The following is a 26,299-nucleotide window of genomic DNA, read 5'->3' as shown; positions in this document are numbered from 1 at the left end:
TGGGGTCTTCTCTAATATAAGACTTTGGTATGTTAAACACTGATTTCATAGCTGTTTCACTTTTCCTTCCCTATTCTTATATCCAAAGCATATTTTATCTGGAATTGTATATACTTGCTTAAGCATCTAAAACACATTTAGAAAACAATCTGTTTAGGTATGGAGACAAAGATACAGAGACAAAGAAAAAGAAATTGGAGTTTATAAACATGTGCAACAAGATAGCTAAAGTGAGTTTTGACCATTTTGACTGCCTTTTGCTTCCTCTGCGAATTATGTCCAACTTACCTAGTTACCTGAATGTGTGTGTGTGTGTGTGTGTGTGTGAGTATCTGCTTAGTCATGTCCAGCTCTTTACAACCCCATGGATTGTACCTGCCAGGCTCCTCTGTCCATGAAATTTCCCAGGCAAGAATACTGGAGCAGATTGCCATTTCCTTCTCCAGAGGATCCTCCTAACCCAGGGATCAAACCCTTGTCTCTTGTATCTCCTGTATGGCAGATGGATTCTCTATCACTACACAACCTGGGAAACCCTAGTTACCTGATTGGTTGAGATCAATGAGTTCATATTTACAGAAAATTCTTGCAAAGTGTAAAAATCTATAAAATGTAGGTTACTTAGAGAATTTCTCATCTATCTCTGGACTCCTAGAAGGAAAACATGGAATATCTCTTCTCAACCAGTTCAGTTCAGTTCAGTCACTCAGTCATGTCCAGCTCTTTGCAACCCCATGGACTACAGCACACCAGGCTTCCCTGTCCACCACCAATTCCTGGAGCTTGCTCAAACTCATGTCTGTTGAGTCGGTGATGCCATCCAACCATCTCATCCTCTGTCACCCACTTCTCCTGCCTTCAATCTTTCCCAGCACCAGGGTCTTTTCCAATGAGTCAATTCTTCATATCAGGTGGCCAAAGTATTGAGTTTCAGCTTTAGCATCAGTCTTTCCAGTGAATATCCAGGACTGATTTTCTTTAAGATGGACTGGTTTTACCTCCTTGCAGTTCTAGGAACTCTCAAGAATCTTCTCCAGCATCACAGTTTAAAAGCATCAATCCTCCAGTGCTCAGCACTCTTTATGGTCCAACTCTCACATCCATACATTACTACTGGAAAAACCATAGCTTTGATTAGATGGACCTTTGTCTTCATGGCCAACCCAAAGAGAATGGCTTCTGAACATTGAGTGCATTCAGTTTGACCTCTTCTCTCCAAATGGCTGCACACGCATGGTCTGGGACATGACACATGTTATTTATTAAATGCCACCAAGGTGTCTCCCCTTTTGAACATATTTCTGAGCCTTTAGACTATGGAAAGAAATCAAGTACAGGTCTTACACCTTGAAATTTTTGAAAAAAACGTGCCATGTGTTTGTCATCTTTTCAGAAAAGCACTTCTGAAGAGCCCTTTAATGAGTTTCCTAGAGAAAATCTGAAGGAATCGTAATGCAACTAATCATTTCCTACCTTCCCACTGAACCTCTTATTAATTAACATGTTAATGCTCTGTTTGATTTCTTAAATTTAGTTTGAGAGACAGTAAAACAGCTATTTTCAAATTAAATTAAATTAAATTGAGTTGTGAGAAGATTTTCAACTGATATAGGGCTTTTTGTACTTTACTAATTCTTATACTCATTAAGGTAAAAAAAAAATCAATGAGCTTGAAATGAAAGTGTTGGTATTATTGTAAGCTACATCTACTCCTGAATAACTTACTCCCTCCATGACAATGTTTTACTAGGTATGTGGCATTAGAAAATGCAAATTCTTATGCTTAAAGGAAGAGAAAAATTTCCTCAGTTACCATAAATGTCACCCAAGTATCTGTTTGGGGAATTAGCATAGTCATAAACTGTAAAAATTAAGATTTGTTTTCCAGTACAGTAGACATCTTTACTGTTAATAGGCTGTAATAATCCTTTGACTTTCAATGGTATATTGCTCTCAGTTCATTGTGCAAACTTCAGGTATAATTAATTATCTTGTATCTTTCTCTAAGGCTTTCCTTTTTTAAAAAAGGGTTTTGTTTAGACTACTGTTCTAATGGATTATGAGGAAAAATGTTGCAGATAGTATGGGAGAAGAACCAGGGATCAAATTGCCAACATCTGTTGGAACATAGAAAAGGCTAGAGAATTCCAGAAAGACATCTACTTCTGCTTCGTTGACTATGCTAAAACGTTTGACTGTGTAGATCACAGAAAACTAGAAATTTCTTAAAGGGAGGAAATACAAGTCCACCTTAACTACCTCCTGCGAAGCCTGTATACAGGTCAAGAAGCAACAGTTAGGACCAGATACGGAAGTACAGACTGGTTCCAAATTGGTAAAGGAGCACATCAAGACTGTATACTGTCAACGTGCTTACTTAACTTATATGCAGAGTATATCATGTGAAATGCTAGGCTGGATGAAGAACAAACTGGAATCAAGATTGCCAGGAGAAATGTCAGTAACCTCAGATATGCAGATGTTACCACCTGCATGGCAGAAGTGAAGAGGAACTAAAAATCCTCTTGATGAAGGTGAAAGAGGAGAGTGAAAAAGACGGCTTAAAACTCAGCATTCAAAAAATGAAGATCATGCCATCTGGTCCCATCAGATCAGATCAGATCAGTCGCTCAGTCGTGTCCGACTCTTTGCGATCCCATGAATTACAGCACACCAGGCCTCCCTGTCCATCACCAATCCCGGAGTTCACTCAGACTCACGTCCATCGAGTCAGTGATGCCATCCAGCCATCTCATCCTCTGTCGTCCCCTTCTCCTCTTGACCCCAATCCCTCCCAGCATCAGAGACTTTTCCAATGAGTCAACTCTTCACATGAGGTGGCCAAAGTACTGGAGTTTCAGCTTTAGCATCATTCCTTCCAAAGAAATCCCAGGGCTGATCTCCTTTAGAATGGACCGGTTGGATCTCTTTGCAGTCCAAGGGACTCTCAAGAGTCTTCTCCAACACCACAGTTCAAAAGCATCAATTCTTTGGCGCTCAGCCTTCTTCACAGTCCAACTCTCACATCCATACATGACCATAGGAAAAACCATAGCCTTGACTAGACGGACAGCAAATAGATGGGGAAACAATGACAACAGTGAAATACTTTATTTTCTTAGGCTCTAAAATCACTATGGACAGTGACTGCAGCCATGAAACTAACAGTTTGCTCCTTGGAAGAAGAGCAGTGACAAACCTAGAGAGCATATTAAAAATCAGAGACATTACTGTGTAAACAAAGGTCCATATAGTCAAAGTTATGGTTTTTCCAGTAGTCATGTAAGGATGTGAGAGCTGTACAATAAAATAGGCTGAGCACCAAATAATTGATGCCTTCAAACTGTGGTGTTGGAGAAGACTCTTGAGAGTCCCTTGGACAGCAAGGAAGTCAAGCCAGTCAATCCTAAAGGAAATCAACTCTGAATATTCACTGGAAGGACTGATGCTAAAGCCAAAGTTCCAATACTTTTGGCCATCTAATGAGAAGAGCGGACTCACTGGAAAAGACCCTGATAGGAAAGATTGAAAGCAAAAGGAAAGGGGACAACAGAGGATGAGATGGTTAGATAGCATCACCAACTTAGTGGACATGAATTTGAGCAAATTCTGGGAGATAGTGAAGGACAGAGTATTGTGCTGCAATCCATAGGATGACTGAACAACAACAAGTCCTTAACATTCTAGCTATCATGCCAATATGGACCAAATGGTTTTCACCTGCCCTTTATTTATATTGATTTGGATTTTCTAAAATTTTTGATTGCCTTATGTTGAACTTTCAAATGTCTTCTACCAGCAATGTTTGCAATTATCCTTTTTACATTCCCTCAATTATCCTTTTTTTAGTTTACCATGTGACATCTTGGGTTAATACCAACATTCTACCATGAAATAGGAATTCAGTATGACTGTACCAGAAAATTTTCCAGGCAATGTTTTGCCCTTGGATGGTGCAAATATTTATGTGCTTCTCAAACTTTAACAGGCATATGAATCACCTGGAGATCATGTTCATCTATTGATCCTGATTCAGTAGATCTGGGGTAGAGTTTCCTACCCAGTAGAGTTTGAGATTCTGCATTTCCTACAAGTTTTGGGGTGGTGGTGATACCACTTTGAATAGCAAGGGTTTAGCTAACACTGACATGCCAATAATTAATTTGACATTATATCTTTAATAATTGCAAATCTCACAGTTTTCTGGAAAGCAGAGTTTCCTACACATAATCAGTACCTTAGGTGGGACCCAAGTATTTGGTCAAAACTGAAATATTCCTGTCTTTTTGTGCCTTTTATCCATGACTTCTCACCCTACCCCACTCCCATATACCTCCTAACATCAGCTGTCTTGTTTCATGACTTCTCTGGGGTTCAGTGTGCAGTGAGCAATTTTTGTGTCAGAAATCCCGTCATAACAAACAGATTTAACAAACTCAACTTATGTAAAGCTACCTGTGTTCTCTTCATATATCTGTAAAAAGATGTCCCTAATTGACTATGTAGTGTAAGAATAGTTGAAGATAGACCAGAAAGACCATCTGTGAATTAATTATCCTACCTATGAAGAAGAACAGTAATCACTGAAGAAAACTGATTAGTTGTTACTAGCCAGTTTAACTTATTCAAAGCCTCTGTAATTTTATTGCATAATAAACTAGTGAATTAGTTGGAGAAGGCAATGGCACCCCACTCCAGTACTCTTGCCTGGAAAATCCCATGGATGGAGGAGCCTGGTGAGCTGCCATCTATGGGGTCGCACAGAGTCCGACACGACTGAAGCGACTTAGCAGCAGCAGCAGCAAAGTACAATACATTGCTGAGTTGAAAGATATCTTTAACAGTTTTCAGTGTTTATTGTTGTTAGTTGTAAAATATTTGCAATATTTTCATCTTAGTTTGCCATTCGTCATACATGCCATATGAGATAAAATCTAATTGCCTTTCCTACAAGAAACTCTATTCAGAATGACTTTAGCTTTGTTCACTTGATATTCCCTGAGTTTTTGCCTCTACCTTGTTCATGCTGTTTCATTTATCTGAAATAGCCACTCTCCTCCAAATACACTCCATTTGTTGAAAAACCTATTAATTCCTTAAGTCTAATCTTGAGCACCATCTTTTCTGTGAAGTCTTTTGAAATCCCCTTAATTAGATGAAATCTCTGATGATTCTAACCGTACTCTATCTCACAACACAGTAATTCATATTCTTGCCCTTGCCTTCTTACTAAAATGGTTCTCTGTGTAGAGAGAGCACAGCTGTGTCACTTCTTTCACCATAACTTCAGTCATTAAAGCAACATATATCAATCGCCTATCATGTGCCAGGTCCTGAGCTCAGTACTGGGGGTTGACAGATGAATGAGATTTAGCATCTGTCTTCAAGGGGGTCACCACTTCCCAGGATATAAAATAAACATTTAAAGACATAATTATAGAATGATGCATCTCAGTATGAGATACAATGATGGACAAGGAAAGAAATGATCACCTCTGTGTGGACTATGCTGAGTGAGACTTACCAGAGTGGTTAGAGTCAAGTGAGAAGTTTATGAGATGGGTAGGTTTTTTGGCTACACAAATACATCTGAGGCTGTGCTACTCTGACTTACCTACTTCTGTTGTTATCTAGTCCCTAAGTCGTGTCCAACTCTTTTGGGATCCCAGGGACTGTAGCCTACCAGGCTCCTGTATGGGATTTCCCAGGCAAGTAGGTTTCTTCCCTTTAGCCAACCTCCTGAATTGATCTAAATGCAGCTTATAAAACTGAAACAACTTAAACTGTATTTTCCTAATTTTTTTTTTTTTTTTTAATATCTGAATGTCTGATGCATGAGGTTTTCATGGCATGGATCCCATAGCCTAATTCTCCTACCACCAGCAGCCTTTCCATAATAATACAATATATCTTACTTTAAAAAGTGTATGGACACCTCTTGAACACAGCTATTAACTACTCCTTCGATCCATCTTGGTTGTCCTAAACTCTGTAGTGGTAACATTATTTCCAACAGGAGGAACCATAACTAGCCATATCAAGCACATATTTGGACCTTGCTAAAGTAGTCACCTCCTCTTCCAATGTATATAATTGCACAAGTTGAGGAAATTTGTGAAGAACCCAAATCCAGTTTGCTATTACAGGAAGTGCATGGATACATGCATGCATGCTCAGTTATGTCTGACTGTTTGTGACCCATGGACGGGGGCCTGCCAGGTTCCTCTGTCCATGAAATTTCCTAGGTAAGAATACTGGAGTGGGTTGCCATTTCCTCCTCCAGGGAATCTTTCCAACCCAGGTATTGAACCCATGTCTCCTGCATCTCTTGCTTTGGCAGGCAGACTGTTTACCACTGAGCTACCTGGTAGTGAAGACTGCTGAAAACAACTTTCAACCAGGATATTGGCAGTAAAGTATTATCAGAATCACCAGGAGAAATCTCAGCAGGGGCCCAAGGCTAAACCTATCTTTCTTTTTCAAAAATACTACCTGATTACCACCAAAACCTGTTCTACCTTACTAAAAAGCATTAAATTGTTGGGCCCAGCACATAGACATTTGTCTCTGAAAATCTAGATGTGATTTCAGGACTTCACAATTTGAACCACTACCACAGTGGGTGACTTCAGACGGTAAAGTGTCTTCCTACAACGCGGGAGACCCAGGTTCGATCCCCAGGTCGGGAAGATCCCCTGGAGAAAGAAATGGCAACCCACTCCAGTATTCTTGCCTAGAAAGTCCCATGGACGGAGGAGCATGGTGGGCTACAGTCCACAGGGTCACAAAGAGTCAGACATGATTGAGCGACTTCACTTCACTTCACTTCACAGTGGGTAACGCTGTAGGCGGCCTACAGACCATACTTTATCCCAGGTAAATCATCCCTGATATCGCAGGTTAACTTTGGAATAAAGGCAACTGTATCATGTTTTTTCTACCACAGTTTCTATATGCTAAAGTGGGAAATGATATGTAAATAGACTAATGCTTCTACCTTTTGCCTGTCCCAAATTACCTTCTCTGTTGCCCTTGATTATTGGCTCTTTCTACGAAAAAGGGGTTCAGTTCAGTTCAGTCGCTCAGTTGTGTCTGAGGTGTCCATGTCCGTGGTGATGGTAACTGTCTTTCCCTCCTCCATATAAGTGATACAGAAGCAATTTTAGAAGTCTATTTCTCTTATTGATCCCTCACATCATTATGATTTACCTCAGCAGAAAGAATTGAGACCAGTTCCATTCTCCTGCTGCTGCTAAGTCACTTTAGTCGTGTCTGACTCTGTGCGACCCCAGAGACGGCAGCCCACCAGGCTCCGCCATCCCTGGGATTCTCCAGGCAAGAGTACTGGAGTGGGGTGCCATTTCCTTCTCCAATGCATGAAAGTGAAAGTGAAGTCACTCAGTCATGACTGACTCTTAGCGACCCTATGGACTGCAGCTTACCAGGCTCTTCCATCCATGGGACTTTCCATTCTCCTAACAAACTGTTAATTGAAGTTCTCATATCAGCCAGGCACAAAGAGATTTCCTGATTTCAGCTCTCCCTCAAATAGCTTTGGGAAGAAGGTGCAATTGTCTTCACTTTACTGATGAGGAAATAAGATGAATAGTTAAGAAACTTAAAAAGATCACAGAGCAAGTGAAAGTCAGCTTCAAACTCGATGTCTGATTCTGTAACCCATTTTGTTTTTACCACATCAAACAGTTGACATTTCACTTCATTTTGTTGGGGCTATAGACATTGAGTGACTGATGAATCTGTACATGCTGCAATTTACCATGTTAATTACAAAAGTGAAATTATGCCTTCCCACATAGCCTTCATTCTCTTTCTCATCCAAAGGCTGGGATGTGTAACAATGTTTTCTGACACTAAGCTTCTAGCTTCTGTGGTTTTCTTTCCTTTTGACAACCATTTTTTCCTCTTCGTTTAAGATTCTGTATCATCTATCTTTGAAGCAGGCACCTTTTCTTTCTTCTCCAGAGTGTTTCTTCCCAGCAGTCCCCTAGTTTTATTATTCGGGATTTTCAACCTACCTTTCTCTTTAAGTTTTAAGCTTTGGGCTTTTCTCTTACTCTTTATCTGAGGTGGTCATATGCCCATGCTGTTTCTTTCATTTAGTTTTTCTTTTTCCCTTTCAACCACATATTCTTCCCTGTTCCTTATTATTCTAGATTTCATCCTACCACCTTCATCCTTACTAACATGCTGGGAAGATCTTTCCCTTTTCCTTGGCATTTCTGATGCCAGCCTTTTAAGTATTAATTGTATTGGTCACCTAGATACTTCTCCAGGTTTTTGTACAGTGTTTATTCACTCACTGCATGAGTATCTTATTTGTGGCCTAACTGAAATATATTGGCACATTCTGATACAATGTCATCGTGGCTCCAAATCCACAGTGAAAGGAATTTAGAGCAAGAGATAGGATAATATACTCACACCTGGAACCACAAGGACCTCATTAGTGGCAGAAAGTAACATTTCCAAAAAATACCTTCTACAAAGCAGGCTAGTTTCCAGACATTTCAAATCAGTAGATTTTCTATTTTAAGGCATTTTCCTAATAATTACTGAATCTAATTTTAATCATCAGACTTTTCTCTCTCATTTCACAATCCATTACAAGATAATGGAATGGATTCTGCAAACTCCAGCCTTGGAACAATTTACCTTTCACTAAAATACAGGTTGTAAATAAGGCAGAAAACAGCCTAATATGTTTATATCATGAGTCATATTTCTTATATTGCAATGATTATAATTTAGTGTTTCTTTTCTGTTTAGCAAAGGAACAAAAGCAAAAGAGCTTCCAGAACAGAGGAATTATGACAGAGGAAACCAGAAATGCAATGCATCAAAGCAACACAAGATGTCACTTTTACATAGGTCTGCACTTCAGGGTAAAACTGCAGCTGCATTGTGTATAAAGTAGTATGTGGAGTGGAGAAGCATAAAAAGATTTACAAATGCTTCAGAAGAATGAACAGGAGACAAAATTCTTGGTTTGTTATCAAGTTTGTAATAATATCTTTTTAAAATTAGTTTTTACTGGAGTACAGTTACTTTAAAATGTTATGTTAATTTCTTGCTGTGCAGCAAAGTGAATCAGTCATACATGTACATATATCCACTTTTTAAGATTCCCTTCCCGTTTAGGTACCACGGAGCATTGAATAGAGTTCCCTGTGCTATGCAGTAGGGTCTCATTAGTTATCTATTTTATACATAGGAGTGTATACATTTCAGTCCTGACCTCCCAATTCATCTTACCCCGCTTCCCTCCTTGGTATCCATGTATATGTTTGTTCTCTATATCTGTGACTCATTTCTGCTTTGCAAATCAGTTCATCTCAACCATTTTTCTAGATTGCACATATTAGTGATATTGTAAGTATTTGTTTTTATCTTTCTGCTTACTTCACTCTGTATGACAGTCTCTAGGTCGGTCCATGTTGCTGCAAATGGCACTACTCTGTTATTTTTTATGGCTGAGTAATATTCCATTGTATATATGTACCACATCTTTTTATCCCCCAGCTGGAATCATTCTCCTGTGTCTAGTCAATGCTATATAAGCCTATATGACACATTGCCCTCAAAATATATCACAGTTTCCCCTCTACATTTTGGATGACACAGGGTTCCAGACTAAGCATATTCTCACTTCCTAGCACATTTTTCTGCTCTGCTTCCTTATCTCTGTTCTTCCAACCTCTTATTAGACGCCTGATCTATTAAAAATAGGCTACTGCCACTCTTTTTCTGGTCTTAACCAACTAACTCAGTTGACCCTCTGAGGCAGTTATCCCAATACTCTCTGTTCTCTAAGGTCAGGCTTAGCACAGAGTATTAATTTCCTAATGCTGCTTTGACAAATTACCATGAATGTAGCAACTTAAAATAGCATACATTTATTTTCTGTAGATGAATAGTCTGACACAGATCTCACTGGGCCTAGGTCAATGTGCTGCCAGGACTGTAGTAATTTCTGGAGGCCCTATGGGAGAACTATTTCCTTTTCTAGTTTCTAGGAGGCCACCCACTTTCCTTGACTCATGTATGACCCTTTCTCCATCATCAAAGCAAGCTTTATGGGGCAAAGTTCTCTCCTGTTGGCAGTTCTTTGATTTTTCATAGTCACATCTTCCTCTCACAATTTTTTATTTAAAAAAATTTTTATTGATTTATAATATGTTAATTTCAGGTGTACAGTAAAGTGAATCTGTTATACATTATATATATTCACTCTTTTTTTTAAGATTCTTCTCCCATAGAGTTTTTTTTTTTTTATAAATTTTATTTATTTTTAAACTTTACAATATTGTATTGGTTTTGCCAAATATCGAAATGAATCCACCACAGGTATACATGTGTTCCCCATCCTGAACCCTCCTCCCTCCCCATACCATCCCTCTGGGTCGTCCCAGTGCACCAGCCCCAAGCATCCAGCATCGTGCATCGAACCTGGACTGGCGACTCGTTTCATACATGATAGTATACATGTTTCAATGCCATTCTCCCAAATCTTCCCACTCTCTCCCTCTCCCACAGAGTCCATAAGACTGTTCTATACATCAGTGTCTCTTTTGCTGTCTCGTATACAGGGTTATTGTTACCATCTTTCTAAATTCCATATATATGCGTTAGTATACTGTATTGGTGTTTTTCTTTCTGGCTTACTTCACTCCGTATAATAGGCTCCAGTTTCATCCATCTCATTAGAACTGATTCAAATGAATTCTTTTTAATGGCTGAGTAATACTCTATTGTGTATATGTACCACAGCTTTCTCATCCATTCATCTGCTGATGGACATCTCGGTTGCTTCCATGTCCTGGCTATTATAAACAGTGCTGCGATGAACACGTGTCTTTCCCTTCTGGTTTTCTCAGTGTGTATGCCCAGCAGTGGGATTGCTGGATCATAAGGCAGTTCTATTTCCAGTTTTTTAAGGAATCTCCACACTGTTCTCCATAGTGGCTGTACTAGTTTGCATTCCCATAGAGTTTTTAATAGAGTTTCCTATGCTTTTCGGTAGATCCTTGTTAGTTATCTATTTTATATATAGCAGAGTTTATATGTCAATCCCAATCTCTCAATTTATCCCTCCCTCCCCACCTTTACACCCTGGTAACCATAAGTTTGTTTTCTATATCTGTGATTCTACTTCCATTTTCTAAATAAGTTAATTTGTACCCTTTATTTGTCTTTTTCTGACTTTCTATGACAATCTCTAGGTCCAACCATGTTGCTGCAAATAGCATTATTTTGTTTATTTTTATGCCTGAGTAATATTCCATTGCATATATGTACCACATATTCTTAATCTAATGTGCTGTTGATGGACATCTAGCTTGCTTCCATGTTCTGGCTGTTGTAAATAGTGCTGCAATGAATATTGGGGTGTAAGTAACTTTTCAAATTACAGTTTTCTCTTGGTATATGCCCAGAAGTGGGGTTGCTGGGTTCATATGGTATTTCTATATTTAGATTTATAAGCAACCTTCATACTGTTCTCCATAGTGACCGCACAAATTTACATTGCCACCAGCAGTGTAGGTCTCCCTTTTCTTCACATCCTTTCTAGTATTTATTGTTTGTGGATTTTTTTTTAATGGCCATTCTGACTGGTGTGAGGTGATACTTTGTAGTAGTTTTTATTTGCATTTCCTCAATGATGAGTGATGTTGAGTATCTTTCCATGTGCCATTTGGCCATCAGTATGTCTTTTTTGGAGAATTGCTCTCAAAAATTTAAGGACCTTTGTGATCACATGGGCTTACCCTAGGTACTCCAGGATCATCTCTATATCTTCAGGTCAACTAATAAACCATCTCAGCTCCATCTGCAACCTTAATTCCCCTTTGCCACATAATCTACTGTGAAAATAAAAGTCATATATTTATGGCAAGGAAAGAGAAATTTAAACTAAAATTCTTCTCTGCCCTTTGGCATTTTCCCTCCCCCAACACTGTACTCTTTTTATCTGTACTATACATTGACCAAACTTGCCCCTCAGTAGGAATACCTGCTCAACCATAAAAAGCAATACCAAGACAACTCCTTGAAAGAAAGCATCCTTTCTTGATCTTGTAAGGGGTCACATGACCCACCACAACGATGTTTAGATCTGGATTAGGTAAATTGTCAATAATAAGCATGTGATGTACAGCTCATGGCTCAGTAAAGAATCTGCTTGCCAATGCAGGAGACTCAGGTTCAAACTCTGGTTCGGGAAGATTCCCTTGAGAAGGAAATGGCAACTCACTCCAGTATTCTTGCCTGGACAATCCCATGGACAGAGGAACCTGACAGGCTACAGACCATAGAGTCATAAAGAATCGGGCACAAGTTAGTGACTAAACAACAACCTATATCTCAAAAACCTTACATAATTGTGCCTTGATTTTTAACGGGCAGAACAATTCTCAGAGATTTCTGAGATGCTCTTCCCAGGTTATAATCCTCAATTTTGGCTCAAATAAAATTTTCCATTTTTTTTCTTGGATCAACTGATTAATTTTTCATCAATGCTAATATATTTACTGGTTAGCAGAATAATAACCACCCTCCTCCCAACAACATGCTGATGTACTAATCCTTAGAACCAGTGGTTATTAATCTGCTAACCACACATGGAATTAAAAATGCTTCAAAAGACTTCCCTGGTAGTCCAATGGCTAAGACTCAGTGATCCCAATGCAGGGGCCCTGGGTTCCATCACTAGTCTGGGAATTAGATCCCCCCTGCTGCAACTAAAGATCCCGTATGCTGCAATGAAGATTGAAGGTACCACCAGCTGCACTAAGACCCAGCAAAGCCAAATAAATAAATATTTGATTTAAAAAATGCTAAGATCTAATCAGGTCTAACTCTCCATCCTAATACCTTTTCATCTTTATTTGTTCTGTGCCCCGTGCCTTAGCCAGACTAAACTTCCTAGGAACAGGCCATTATCCATTCCTGACTTCTTCAGCTATGTTGAGACTGTCCTCACTCTCTAGATTGTTGTACTCCAATTTTTTTGAAAGTGTAATCTTCATCCTTGAAGTCCTCTCCTCCAGAAAACTTTTAAAAGTTCTCTCAGAACCGATCACTCTGTCTATCTCTTGTAGAGCATCTGTGTGTTTTATAATCTTTTTCTTCTCTTTTTGGCTCATCCCCCTAGAACACACTTTTCCCCAATGATCTCAGCTATAAGATCATGAAAGGCGATATATATATTTTGTTAAATGTTTGAAAAAGGACATGACTGAGCGACTTCATTTTCACTTTTCACTTTCATGCATTGAAGAAGGAAATGGCAACCCACTCCAGTGTTCTTGCCTGGAGAATCCCAGGGATGGGGGTGCCTGGTGAGCTGCCATCTATGGGGTCGCAGAGTCGGACACGACTTAAGTGACTTAGCAGCAGCAGCAGCAAACTGCCATCACAGATACACCCACTACCACATATCAGTGTTTAAATAATAGAAGTTTGTTTCTCACGTATTTAAAAGACGAGGCAGGGGGTACTTGTTCTGTTGGTAGCTTTTATCCATGTTGATTCAAGAAACAGGCTTTGTCTATATCCTGGCTCTGTCATCCCACCAAGCCTTTGTTTGAATCCAAACATTAGAAGGAGAGAAAGAACATTCCAAAGCAGCACTTGCTTTTTAAAAAGTTTTGGCCTGGAGGCCACTATGCTTCTATTTACATTCCCACTGAGACAACTTAGCCTTATGGTCAAAAATGTGCAAGGGAGCCTGGGAAATGTAGTCAAACTCTGTATCTAGCAAAATCCTATTAGTATAGGAAAAGAGCATGTCAGGGGCATCGGCCGAGAGTGCCAGGCTGTGATGGCGCAGGAACGGCAGAAAGGAGCTACCCCACGTCCGAGGTCAGGGGCGGCGGCCGAGAGGAGCTACCACATGTCAGAGGCCAGGGGTGGCGGCCGGGAGGAGCTACCCCACGCCCGAGGCCAGGGGCGGCAGCCGGGAGGACCTAGCCCACCTCCAAGGAGCGGTGGTTTCCGGGCACAGGAGGGCCTAGAGGAGCAGTTCCACGTTCAAGGTCAGAAGGGGCGGCGGTGAGGAGATACCCCTGTCCAAGGTAAGGAGCGGTGGCTGCGCTAGGCTGGAGCAGCTGTGAAGAGATACCCCATGCCCAAGGTAAAAGAAACCCAAGTAAGACGGTAGGTGTTGCAAGAGGGCATCAGAGGGCAGACACACTGAAACCATACTCACAGAAAACTAGTCAATCTAATCACACTAGGACCACAGCCTTGTCTAGCTCAATGAAACTAAGCCATGCCCGTGGGGCCACCCAAGATGGGCGGGTCACGGTGGAAAGGTCTGACAGAATGTGGTCCACTGGAAAAGGGAATGGCAAACCACTTCAGTATTCTTGCCTTGAGAACCCCATGAACAGTATGAAAAGGCAAAATGATAGGATACTGAAAGAGGAACTCCCCATGTCGGTAAGTGCCCAATATGCCTACGGGAGATCAGTGGAGAAATAACTCAGGAAAGAATGAAGGGATGGAGCCAAAGCAAAAACAATACCCAGCTGTGGATGTGACTGCTGATAGAAGCAAGGTCTGATGCTGTAAAGAGCAATATTGCATAGGAACCTGGAATGTTAGGTCCAGGAATCAAGGCAAATTGGAAGTGGTCAAAAAAGAGATGGCAAGAGTGAACATTGACATTCTAGGAATCAGCAAACTCAAATGGACTGGAATGGGTGAATTTAACTCAGATGATCTTTATATCTACTACTGTGGTCAGGAATCCCTCAGAAGAAATGGAGTGGCCATCATGGTCAACAAAAGAGTCCGAAATGCAGTACTTGGATGCAATCTCAAAAACGACAGAATGATCTCTGTTCATTTCCAAGGCAAACCATTCAATATTACAGTAATCCAAGTCTATGCCCCGACCAGTAACGCTGAGGAAGCTGAAGTTGAATGGTTCTATGAAGACCTACAAGACCTTTTAGAACTAACATCCAAAAAAGATGTCCTTTTCATTATAGGGAACTGGAATGCAAATGTAGGAAGTCAAGAAACACCTGGAGTAACAGGCAAATTTGGTCTTGGAATACGGAATGAAGCAGGGCAAAGACTAACAGAGTTTTGCCAAGAAAACACACTGGTCATAGCAAACACTCTCTTCCAACAACATAAGAGAAGACTCTACACATGGACATCACCAGATGGTCAACACTGAAATCAGATTGATTATATTCTTTGCAGCCAAAGATGGAGAAGATCTATACAGTCAGCAAAAACAAGACGGGGAGCTGCCTGTGGCTCAGACCATGAACTCCTTATTGCCAAATTCAGACTTAAATTGAAGAAAGTAGGGAAAACCACTAGACCATTCAGGTATGACCTAAATCAAATCCCTTATGATTATACAGTGGAAGTGAGAAATAGATTCAAGGGACTAGATCTGATAGATAGAGTGACTGATGAACTATGGACTGAGGTTTGTGACATTGTACAGGAGACAGGGATCAAGACCATCCCCATGGAAAAGAAATGCAAAAAAACAAAATGGCTGTCTGGGGAGGCCTTACAAATAGCTGTGAAAAGAAGAGAAGTGAAAAGCAAAGGAGAAAAGGAAAGATATAAGCATCTGAATGCAGAGTTCCAAAGAATAGCAAGAAGAGATAAGAAAGCCTTCCTCAGCAATCAATGCAAAGAAATAGAGGGCAAAAACAGAATGGGAAAGACTAGAGATCTCTTCAAGAAAATTAGAGATACCAAGGGAACATTTCTTGCAAAGATGGGCTCAATAAAACACAGAAATGGTACGGACCTAACAGAAGCAGAAGATATTAAGATGAGGTGGCAAGAATACACAGAAGAACTGTACAAAAAAGATCTTCACGACTCAGATAATCACGATGGTGTGAATACTGACCTAGAGCCAGACATGAAATGTGAAGTCAAGTGGGCCTTAGAAAGCATCACTATGAACAAAGCTAGTGGAGGTGATGGAATTCCAGTAGAGCTATTTTAAATCCTGAAAGATGATGCTGTGAAAGTGCTGCACTCCATATGCCAGCAAATCTGGAAAACTCAGCAGTGGCCACAGGACTGGAAAAGGTCAGTTTGCATTCCAATCCCAAAGAAAGGCACTGCCAAAGAATGCTCAAACTACCGCACAATTGCACTCATCTCACACGCTAGTAAAGTAATGCTCAAAATTCTTCAGGCTTCAGCAAAACGTGAACCGTGAACTTCCAGATCTTCAAGCTGGTTTTAGAAAAGGCAGAGGAACCAGAGACCAAATTGCCAACATCTGCTGGATCATCGAAAAAGCAAGAGAGTTCCAGAAAAACATCTATTTCTGCTTTATGGAATATGCCAAAGCCTTTGAATGTGTGGATCACAATAAACTGTGGAAAATTCTTCAAGAGATGGGAATACCAGACCACCTGACCTGCCTCTTGAGAAATCTGTATGCAGGTCAGGAAGCAACAGTTAGAACTGGACATGGAACAACAGACTGGTTCCAAATAGGAAAAGGAGTATGTCAAGGCTGTATATTGTCACCCTGCTTATTTAACTTATATGCAGAGTACATCATGAGAAATGCTGGTCTGGATTAAACACAAGCTGGAATCAAGATTGCTGGAAGAAATATCAATAACCTCAGATATGCAGATGACACCACACTTATGGCAGACAGTGAAGAGGAACTAAAAAGCCTCTTGATGATGATGAAAGAGGAGAGTGAAAAAGTTGGCTTAAAGCTCAACATTCAGAAAATGAAGATCATGGCATCTGGTCCCATCACTTCTTGGGAAATATATGGAGAGACAGTGGAAACAATGTCACACTTTATTTTTGGGGGCTCCAAAATCACTGCAGATGGTGACTGCAGCCATGAAATTAAAAGACCTTTACTCCTTGGAAGAAAAGTTATGACCAACCTAGATAGCATATTGAAAAGCAGAGACATTACTTTGCCAACGAAGGTCCGTCTAGTCAAGGCTATGGTTTTTCCAGTGGTCATATATGGATTTGAGAGTTGGACTGTGAAGAAAGCTGAACACCAAAGAATTGATGCTTTTGAACTGTGGTTTTGGAGAAGACTCTTGAGAGTCCCTTGGACTGCAAGGAGATCCAACTGGTCCATTCTGAAGGAGATCAGCCCTGGGATTTCTTTGGAAGGAATGATGCTAAAGCTGAAACTTCAATACTTTGGCCACCTCATGTGAAGAGCTGACTCATTGGGAAAGACTCTGATGCTGGGAGGGATTGGGGGCAGGAGGAGAAGGGGACGCAGAGGATGAGATGGCTGGATGGCATCACTGACTCAATGGACTTGAATTTGAGTGAACTCTGGGAGTTGGTGATGGACAAGGAGGCCTGGCGTGCTGTGATTCATGGGGTCACAAAGAGTCAGACACGACTGAGTGACTGAACTGAACTGAACTGTGATCTCTGCTACAAAGAGTTAATGCAGGGTCCAGCTCCTCCATGATACTTACACATTCCCTGTTGGAAGTCACACTGTAACTGTTGTTCAGTCACTCAGTTGTGTCTGTCTCTTTGCGACCCCAAAGAGGTTTGTGGTACACCAGGCCTCCCTGTCCATCATCAACTCCCGGAGTTTACTCAAACTCATGTTCATTGAGTAGGTGATGCCATCCAATCATCTCATCCTCTGTTGTCCCCTTCTCCTGCCTTCAAAGTTTTCCAGCATCAGGGTCTTTTCCATGATTCCCTTTTGGAAGTCACACTGTTGGAAGTCACACTGTAAATGTTGCTGTTCAGCCACTCAGTCATGTCTGACTCTTTGTGACCCCATGGGCTGCAGCACACCAGGCTTCCCCATAAGCAGGACCCTATGAGGCCTTCCCAGGACAGGCCTTCCCCCATATCTTCTGCTTTACCTCCACTGTGAAGTACTAGATACTACTATTTAATGCAAATTTTCTGAGTTGTTGTGCAGATGTGAACCCCACCCCTCAAGCATCAAATGGAAGAACTGCTTGTGGAACTTGGAACACATAGCCTCAGGCCTCCTGCAGCCTAAGGAGTAATGCTCACTGCTGTGACACCACCCTGCCATCTCCTACATATAGGAATGTTTATTATAATCCAATATGGTTTAAAAAATTACTGTTGAATACTTCCTTACATGACCCAGTTAAATAAAAAATATATGATTCTAAAATCTTCAGAATATTTTTAAAAGTTGAGAGGAAAAGTAGGTATTATTCTGTAATATAAGATGTCTAATAAGGTGGTAAGAAGGACATAAAGGACTTAACAGAAGATTAGATTTTGGCAAGAATGTTAGTTAAGAAGATAGGTTTGGAGTTAGATGGATTAATTCTGTGTTTTTTTTTTTTTTTAATAGTTCTTGTAATTTGAGCAAATTAAACTCTCAATTTCTGTAACCACTGAAGAGGAATAATAGGTTACAATTTCTTAAAGGTAAAGATTAGGTAAGTTTTGAAATGTACTTACAATGCCTAACCTATAAATATTCCAAAATGCTAGGTTGCACTGTTCTTAAACACTACTGAACACAGAAATCCGTATTCATTTTAGATTTTTAAGGTCCATGTGCAAACAATAAAGACAAATGGAAGTTTTTGAGTTAACAATGAGGTCAGGAAAGCTGAAATCCAAAAAGTCATGCTTATAAAGGCACAAGAACAAACAAAAGATCTTTCAAAGTTTGTATCTTCACAAAAACAAAAAAAAGAAGTTCTTTGGTTTAATGAGGAAAAAAAAAAATTTTTTTTTTCAAAAGCATAGTATTCCAAGAGTAAAACAAACACTTGAGATGCATGGTTGAGGGGGCTCACGCTCAGTCGTGTCTGACTCTTTGAGCCCAATAGACTGTAGCCCACCAGGCTCTTCGGTTCATGAAATTTTTCAGGCAAGAATACTGGAGTGGGTAGCCATTTCCTCCTTCAGGGGATCTTCTTCCTGACCAAGGGATGGAACCCACGTCTCTTGTGTCTCCTGCATTGGCAGGCAGATTATTTATCTGCTTTAGCCACTAGGGAGGGCCCTAAAGTACTGAGAAGCACCATTCTGCCCTAAATGCCTTGTGGACTGACAAAAATGCACAACCTAAAATGTGAGAATTATGTTTTATTCAGTGGACAGAGGAGAAGGCAAGGCAACCCACTCCAGTACTCTTGCCTGGAAAATCCCATGGACGGAGGAGCCTGGTAGGCTGCAGTCCATGGTGTCGCTAAGGGTTGGACAGAACTGAGCAACTTCACTTTCACTTTTCACTTGCCTGCATTGTAGAAGGAAATGGCAACCCACTTCAGTGTTCTTGCCTGGAGAATCCCAGGGATGGGGGAGCCTGGTGGGCTGCCGTCTATGGGGTGGCACATAGTCCGACATGACTGAAGTGACTTAGTAGCAGCAGTGGACAGAACTGAGGATTTAGGCTGGGGACATTGCCTCTCAGATAGCTCTAAGGGACTGCTCCAAAGAGGTGAGGAGAAGCCATGATATACACACAGTCTCTGCAATAAAAACCATGTAATTGGAGCATCAAAGGATTACTGTTGATTTAAAAAAAAAAAAACAGATATTGCATTTTTCAATGCATGGGGTGGTGTAAGAATCTGGGCTTACTGAAATCATTCCTCTGATATGGGCTATCACCTTGTGCTTTCTCATCCCAGACTCCTCAGGCTGCAGAGGCTGACTGCTAGATGGCAGTTTCTATACTGAGTTCCCTCAGGGCTTACCATCAAGGCTGTAATGTGATGGCTGTAACATACTTTGTTCACCGATATGGCAGGCAACATCATTTCCTTGACAGCCTTCACAGCTTTGCCTGTGTTTAGTACCTTCCAAAGTTAGAAACTTATAAATGATGCTGAAAATGCAGTATTGAGTTAATCCTATGGAATAAAGGGCCAATAAGAGAACTGCTTCCCTGGTGAATCAGATGGTAAAGAAACTGCCTGCAGTGCAGGAGACTTGAATTTGATCCCGGGGTCAGGAAGATCGCCTGGAAAAGGGAATGGCAACCCACTCCAGTATTCTTGCTTGGAGAATCCCATGGACAGAGGAGCCTGTGGGCTACAGTCCATGGAGTGAAAAAGAGTCGGACATGACTAAGCAACTAACACATGAGAGCTGCAGGAAAACTGAGAAGGAAAACACAGCTCTCATTTTCAAGAAGAAAGAGATGGATAACGATAGTTACAAACCAGAACATGACTATAGCTTTCAAAACATTCTAAGACAGATGACCTTAGTTTCTCAATGAACCATCATGTTATAAGTCCACCCTTAAAGACTCTACTGCATTAAATGCATACATCAATTTACAGGTGCAACTTGACTTCAGAAATGTGACAACATCATGAAGCAAGAAAAGTGTCTTAGGAAAACCAATTGGGTTGACGAGAATAAGGTTGAAAACTATAAATAAAAATCCAGACCAGTTTATGCAGGCCTCAAATTACATTTTTTTTAAATTACATTTTTTAAAATAAGATTTTTTAAAATTGGGGTGGGTCAAGTTCCTTCTTATAAATATAATTTTTTTTTTTTTTTTTTTACCGTGAGTGATGCTATGTTGCTTCAGTCATGTCTGACCCTGTGCAACTCTGTGGACTAGCCTGCCAGGCTCCTCTGTCCATGGGATTCTCCAGGCAAGCATATTGGAGTGGGTTTCTGTGCCCTCCTCCAGGGGATCTTCATGACTCAGGGATTGAATATGTGGTTCTTATGTCTCCTGCATTGGCAGTGGGTTCTTTACCACTAGTGACACCTGAGAAGCACTCCGTTGCCTTACTTAAGCTAAACTGATAAAGGTGTGTGCCGTATGAGACTAACCTTCTTCAACTTCCTTGGTGGGCCAGTGGCAAAGACTACATGATCCCAAAGCAGGGGACCCAGGTTTTATCTCTCCTGGGAACTAGGTCCCACATGCCACAACTAAAAGATCCTGCATTCCACAAAGAAGATCAAAGATCTTAAATCAAAGATTCGACAAGCTGTAACTAAGATTCTCCACAGTCAAATAAATATTAAAAAAAAAAAAGAAAGCTGAACACAGAAGAATTGATGCTTTTGAACTGTGATGTTGGAGAAGACTCTTGAGAGTCTCTTGGACTGCAAGGAGATCCAACCAGTCAATCCTGAAGGAAATCAGTCCTGGGTGTTCATTGGAAGGACTGATGCTGAAGCTGAAACTCCAATACTTTGGCCACTTGATGTGAAGAACTGACTCATTGGAAAAGACTCAGTGATGCTGGGGAAGATTGAAGGTAGGAGGAGAAGGGGACAACAGAGGATGAGATGGTCGGATGGCATCACCGACTTGATGGATATGAGTTTGAGCAAGCTTTGGGAGTTGGTGATGGACAGGGAAGCTTGACTTGCTGCAGTCCACAGGGTCACAAAGGGTTGGACATGACTGAGCACCTGAACTGAACTGAACTGACTGGATTCTTGGGGCTAGTGCACTGGGACGACCCAGAAGGATGGTATGGGGAGGGAGGAGGGAGGAAGGTTCAGGATGGGGAACACATGTATACCTGTGGCGGATTCATTTTGATATTTGGCAAAACTAATACAATTACGTAAAGTTTAAAAATAAAATAAAATTAAAAAAATAAATAAATAAAGAGTAACTTTCTTAACTGCTTTAGTACTTTGACCCAAATCTTACTGTATGTTTTACCAATTGATGGAATTGATAGGAATTATTTTCAAATTTCAGGTAAGCAAAATTATAATGGTTAGAAGTATGGTCTTTCAAATTGGTTTACACATAGAACACAGTTTGGCTCTGCACTTACTAGTTGTATGGCTATAGGAGAGTGAGTTAACTATTCTGAACCTCCGTTTTCTCATCTATAAAATAATAAAGAGGAAAGAGCAACTCCACATTGCATGGATGATATGGGTAACTAACAGAAACACACTTAGTTTATAGTCTATGTCTATCGTGGCAAAGATAACTACAACTCTGGTGTTCCTAAGGATTTCACCTCTCCACAACAAAGAGTTTCCATACAGTTAAGCAGCTTACAGAAATGGATGAACCAAATTAAGTAAGATTACAGTGAATTGCATTATGCCAAAAATAAAGCAAAACAACAAAAAATGCTTTTGTGCAAGGGAAGAATAAGACACAGTATATCAGAGAAAATACAGAAGAGTTTGGAACATTTCAGAAACTTCAATATGAATCAACAGAAAAATATAAATCAATGGAAAGATATAACTACCTTTAACTACCTTTATAAAAATATCAAAATTAGTATAAAGCAAAGATCAGACCCACTGTGTCCTTTGATGTCAAAGAACGCTGAAAATCTTTTAGTTGATTCAGGATCCATTCTAAGTTGAATCAGACAGAACATATTCATTGGAGAGTAGTCAGGCAAGTAAGGAAACATGTCATTTGAACAACTACTTGAAGAGCAGTGATAGGGTTGCTCCCAAGTGGGGACTATCATGAAACAGAAGCCTCTGTGAATATGTTTATATGAATCTTTCCATAGATATATATTTTAATTTTTCTAGGTAAATATCTTTGTGTAGAATTATTAGGTCATATGGTAGAGATGTGTTAACTTCAACAGTAACTGACAGTTTTCTCACATGGTTGTACCACTTTATACTATTTTTGAATTGTTTATACATTTATTTCAGTCTCACAGATTTATCATTTTATGTTAACCTTACCAGCTCTCTTGGAAAAGCTTAGCTTTCTTGGAAAAAAAATTTGAAATCTCTGACATTGAGCCTATATGGCCAAAGACAACTGGAACTGAATAATCACTAACATTTTTTTTTTTTTTTTAACTGGAGTATAATTGCTTTACAATGTTGTGTTAGGTTCCAGCAAACAACAAAGTGAATCAGCTGTATGCAACCCTTCCCTCTTGAGCCTCCCTCTCATTTCTCCATCCCACCCTTTGAGGTCATAACAGAGCAACAAGTTGAGTTATTTGTGCAGCTTCACACTAGCTATCACTTTGCACAGTTCAGGTCAGTTGCTCAGGCAGGTCTGACTCTGCGACCCCATGGACTATGGGGACCCCAGGGACCCCATCCCTGTCTATCACCAACTCCCAAAGCTTGTTCAAACTCAAGTCCATTGATTCAGTGATGCCATCCAACCATTTCATCCTCTGTAATCCCCTTCTCCTTCTGCCTTCAATCTTTCCCAGCATCAGGGCCTTTTCCAGTGAGTCAGTTCTTCACGTCAGGTGGCCAGAGTATTGTGGAGTTTCAGCTTCAACACCAGTCCTTCCAATGGATATTCAGGACTGATTTCCTTCAGGATTGACTGGTTGGATCTCCTTGCAGTCCAAGGGACTCTCAAGAGTCTTCTCCAACGCCACAGCATAAAAGCAACAATTCTTCAGCGCTCAGCTTTCTTTATAGTCCAACTCTCACATCCATACATGACTACTGGAAACACCATAGCCTTGACTAGATCGATCTTTTTTGGCAAAGCAATGTCTCTGCTTTTTAATATGCTGTCTAGGTGGTCATAACCTTTCTTTCAAGGGGCAAGCATCTTTTAATTTCATGGCTGCAGTCACCATCTGCAGTGATTTTGGAGTTCAAGAAAACAAAGTCTGTCACTGTTTCCATTGTTTCCGCATCTACTTGCCATGAAGGGATGGAACCGAATGCCATTTTCTTTGTTTGTTGAATGCTGAGTTTTAAGCCAACTTTTTCTTTCTCCTCTTTCACTTTCATCAAGAGGCTCTTTAGTTCCTCTTTGCTTTCTGCCATAAGGGTGGTGTCATCTGCATATACGTGGTTAATGATATTCCCCCCTGCAATCTTGATTCCAGCTTGATATACAGCCTTGATATACTCCTTTCCCAGTTTGGAACCAGTCTGTTGTTCCAAGCCTGGTTCTAACTGTTGCTTCTTGACCTGCATACACATTTCTCAGGAGGCAGGTAAGGTGGTCTGGTATTCCCATCTCTTTAAGAATTTTCCACAGTTTGTTGTGATCCACACAGTCAAAGGCTTTGGTATAGTGAATAAAGCAGAAGTAGAAGTTTTTCTGGAACTCTCTTGCTTTTTGTATGATCCATCAGGTATTGAAATTTTGATCTCTGGTTCCTCTGCCTTTTCTAAAACCAGCTTGAAAATCTGGAAGTTCATGGTTCACGTACTTTTGAAGCCTGGCTTGAGCATTACTTTGCTAGCATGTGAGATGAGTGCAATTGTGCAATAGTTTGAACATTCTTTGGCATTGCCTTTCTTTGGGATTGGAATGAAAACTGACCTTTTTCTGGTCTTGTGGCCACTGCTGACTTTTCAAATTTGCTGGCATATTGAGTGAAGCACTTTCATAGCATCATTTTTACAATTTGAAGCAGCTCAATTGGAATTCTATCACCTGCACTAGCTTTGTTCACAGTGATGCTTCCTAAGGCCCCCTTGACTTTGCATTCCATTATGTCTGGCTCTAGGTGAGTGATCACACCATCGTGGTTATCTGGGTCATGAAGATCTTTTTGTATGGTTCTCCTGGGTATTCTTGCCACCTCTTCTTAATATTTTCTGCTTCTGTTAGGTCCATACCATTTCTGTCCTTTATTGAGCCCATCTTTGCATGAAATTTTGCACATGGTAGTGTGTATATGCCAATGCTACTGTCCCAATTTTTCCCACCCTCCCTTCCTTCAACCCACTGTGTCCATATATCATTCTTTCAGTGTGTGTCTCTATTCCTGCCCTGCAAATAGGTTCATCTGAACCATTTTTCTAGATACCACATGTATGTATTACTGAGTCTGAGTGAACTCCGGGAGTTGGTGATGGACAGGGAGGTCTGGTGTGCTGTGATTCATGGGGTCGCAAAGAGTCGGACACAACTGAGCAACTGAAATGAACTGAACTGATATGATATTTGTTTTTCTCTTTCTGGAATAGCCACTAACACTTTTAAGTGGGGTATAAACAGTCCAATTTCCCTTAGATTTCACCTGTCACTCCAACTCAAAGAAACCATTTGGTAGCAACTGACACCCTTATGCATATCTGGATTTAATTTTGCATATCTGGATTTTAAATTTGCATATCTGGATATAATTGATGACTGGCACAATCCCAGCTCTTTAATTACTTATAGTACACTATGGCTGACTCACATTTACATTTGAGTAAGTAACAGAGCTTCAAGGTGTGTGTGAAGGCTTTGCTGTTGTTTGGTAAAAATCATCTGATAGATATTTTTGTTTTTCTTCTTCGCTACTCTACTTCAGTTCTGCAGAGGAGAGGGCTGACAGCAGTGGATCTCTGGTAGGGAAGATTGGTCTGCAAATAGTGCTGGATATGTCAAATTATGATTTGGGAAATCTGAATATATGTAACAGTTTAGTATTTTATTATTTACTTAATTTCAATCTAATGATATGAAACATTATTGCAGTGCTGAAGTTCTCTTATCCCTTTCAAGGTGCTTCAATCCCCTGAGGAAAGAACCAAGCAGACGGAATTTTTCAGGCTACAAATACAGAAGAGCTAGTTGGAAGTATGTTCTCTGTCCTTGATGTGAAGATTCTGTCACTTTTAATTCTCCAGCTTGTTTATTTTCCTACTACATAAGAACTGGGGCTTGTTTTTAGCAGCATTGATTAAGTTGTCATTGATTTTTAAGATAGGAAATAGAACTTTCAAATTTCCCACATGAATTTAAAGCAAGTCTGATAGTAACATCAGGATAAAACATTTGTCATGGCAATGACAGAACAGCAAGTATCATTCAAAACCTTTCAAGGCTCACAAAGAGCATGTGGAATCCAGATGTCAGTGCATACACGAATAAGTATCAACTTCATTATTTAATCTAAATATGCATCAACATGCTTCTAGTTCTTCAGAATGGATACTTCATTTATTTTTATACATGTTTGTGTTTATTCAAAATTTTCATAAGTGTTTATTTTCTAGCAGTCAATAGAATTTTGTCTTGTTATTAATAGTTAAGATTTACTGAGCCAGGCATTCTGCTAAACCTCTACAGCATGTGCATGCATACAAGTGTGCTCAGTCACTCAGTCATATTTGACTCTTGCAACCCCATGGACTGTAGCCCACCAGGCTTCTCTGTCCATGGGATTACCCAGGCAAGAACACTGGGGTGAGTTGCTATTTCCTCCTCCAGGGGATCTTCCTGACCCAGGAATCAAACCCATCTCTTTGTACCTTATACACTGCAGGAGGACTCTTTCATTTTGAGCCATCAGGAAAGCCCCATTTACAGCATAGTGTGAATCAATTTTCACAGAAACATTTAGGGCAAGGTTTCCCAAACTTGGCACTATTGACATTTTGG

The sequence above is a fragment of the Bos taurus genome, chromosome 7 (assembly GCF_002263795.3).
Source record: "Bos taurus isolate L1 Dominette 01449 registration number 42190680 breed Hereford chromosome 7, ARS-UCD2.0, whole genome shotgun sequence".
NCBI classification, from domain to species: domain Eukaryota; kingdom Metazoa; phylum Chordata; class Mammalia; order Artiodactyla; family Bovidae; genus Bos; species Bos taurus.
Note: the sequence above shows the minus strand (reverse complement) of the source record.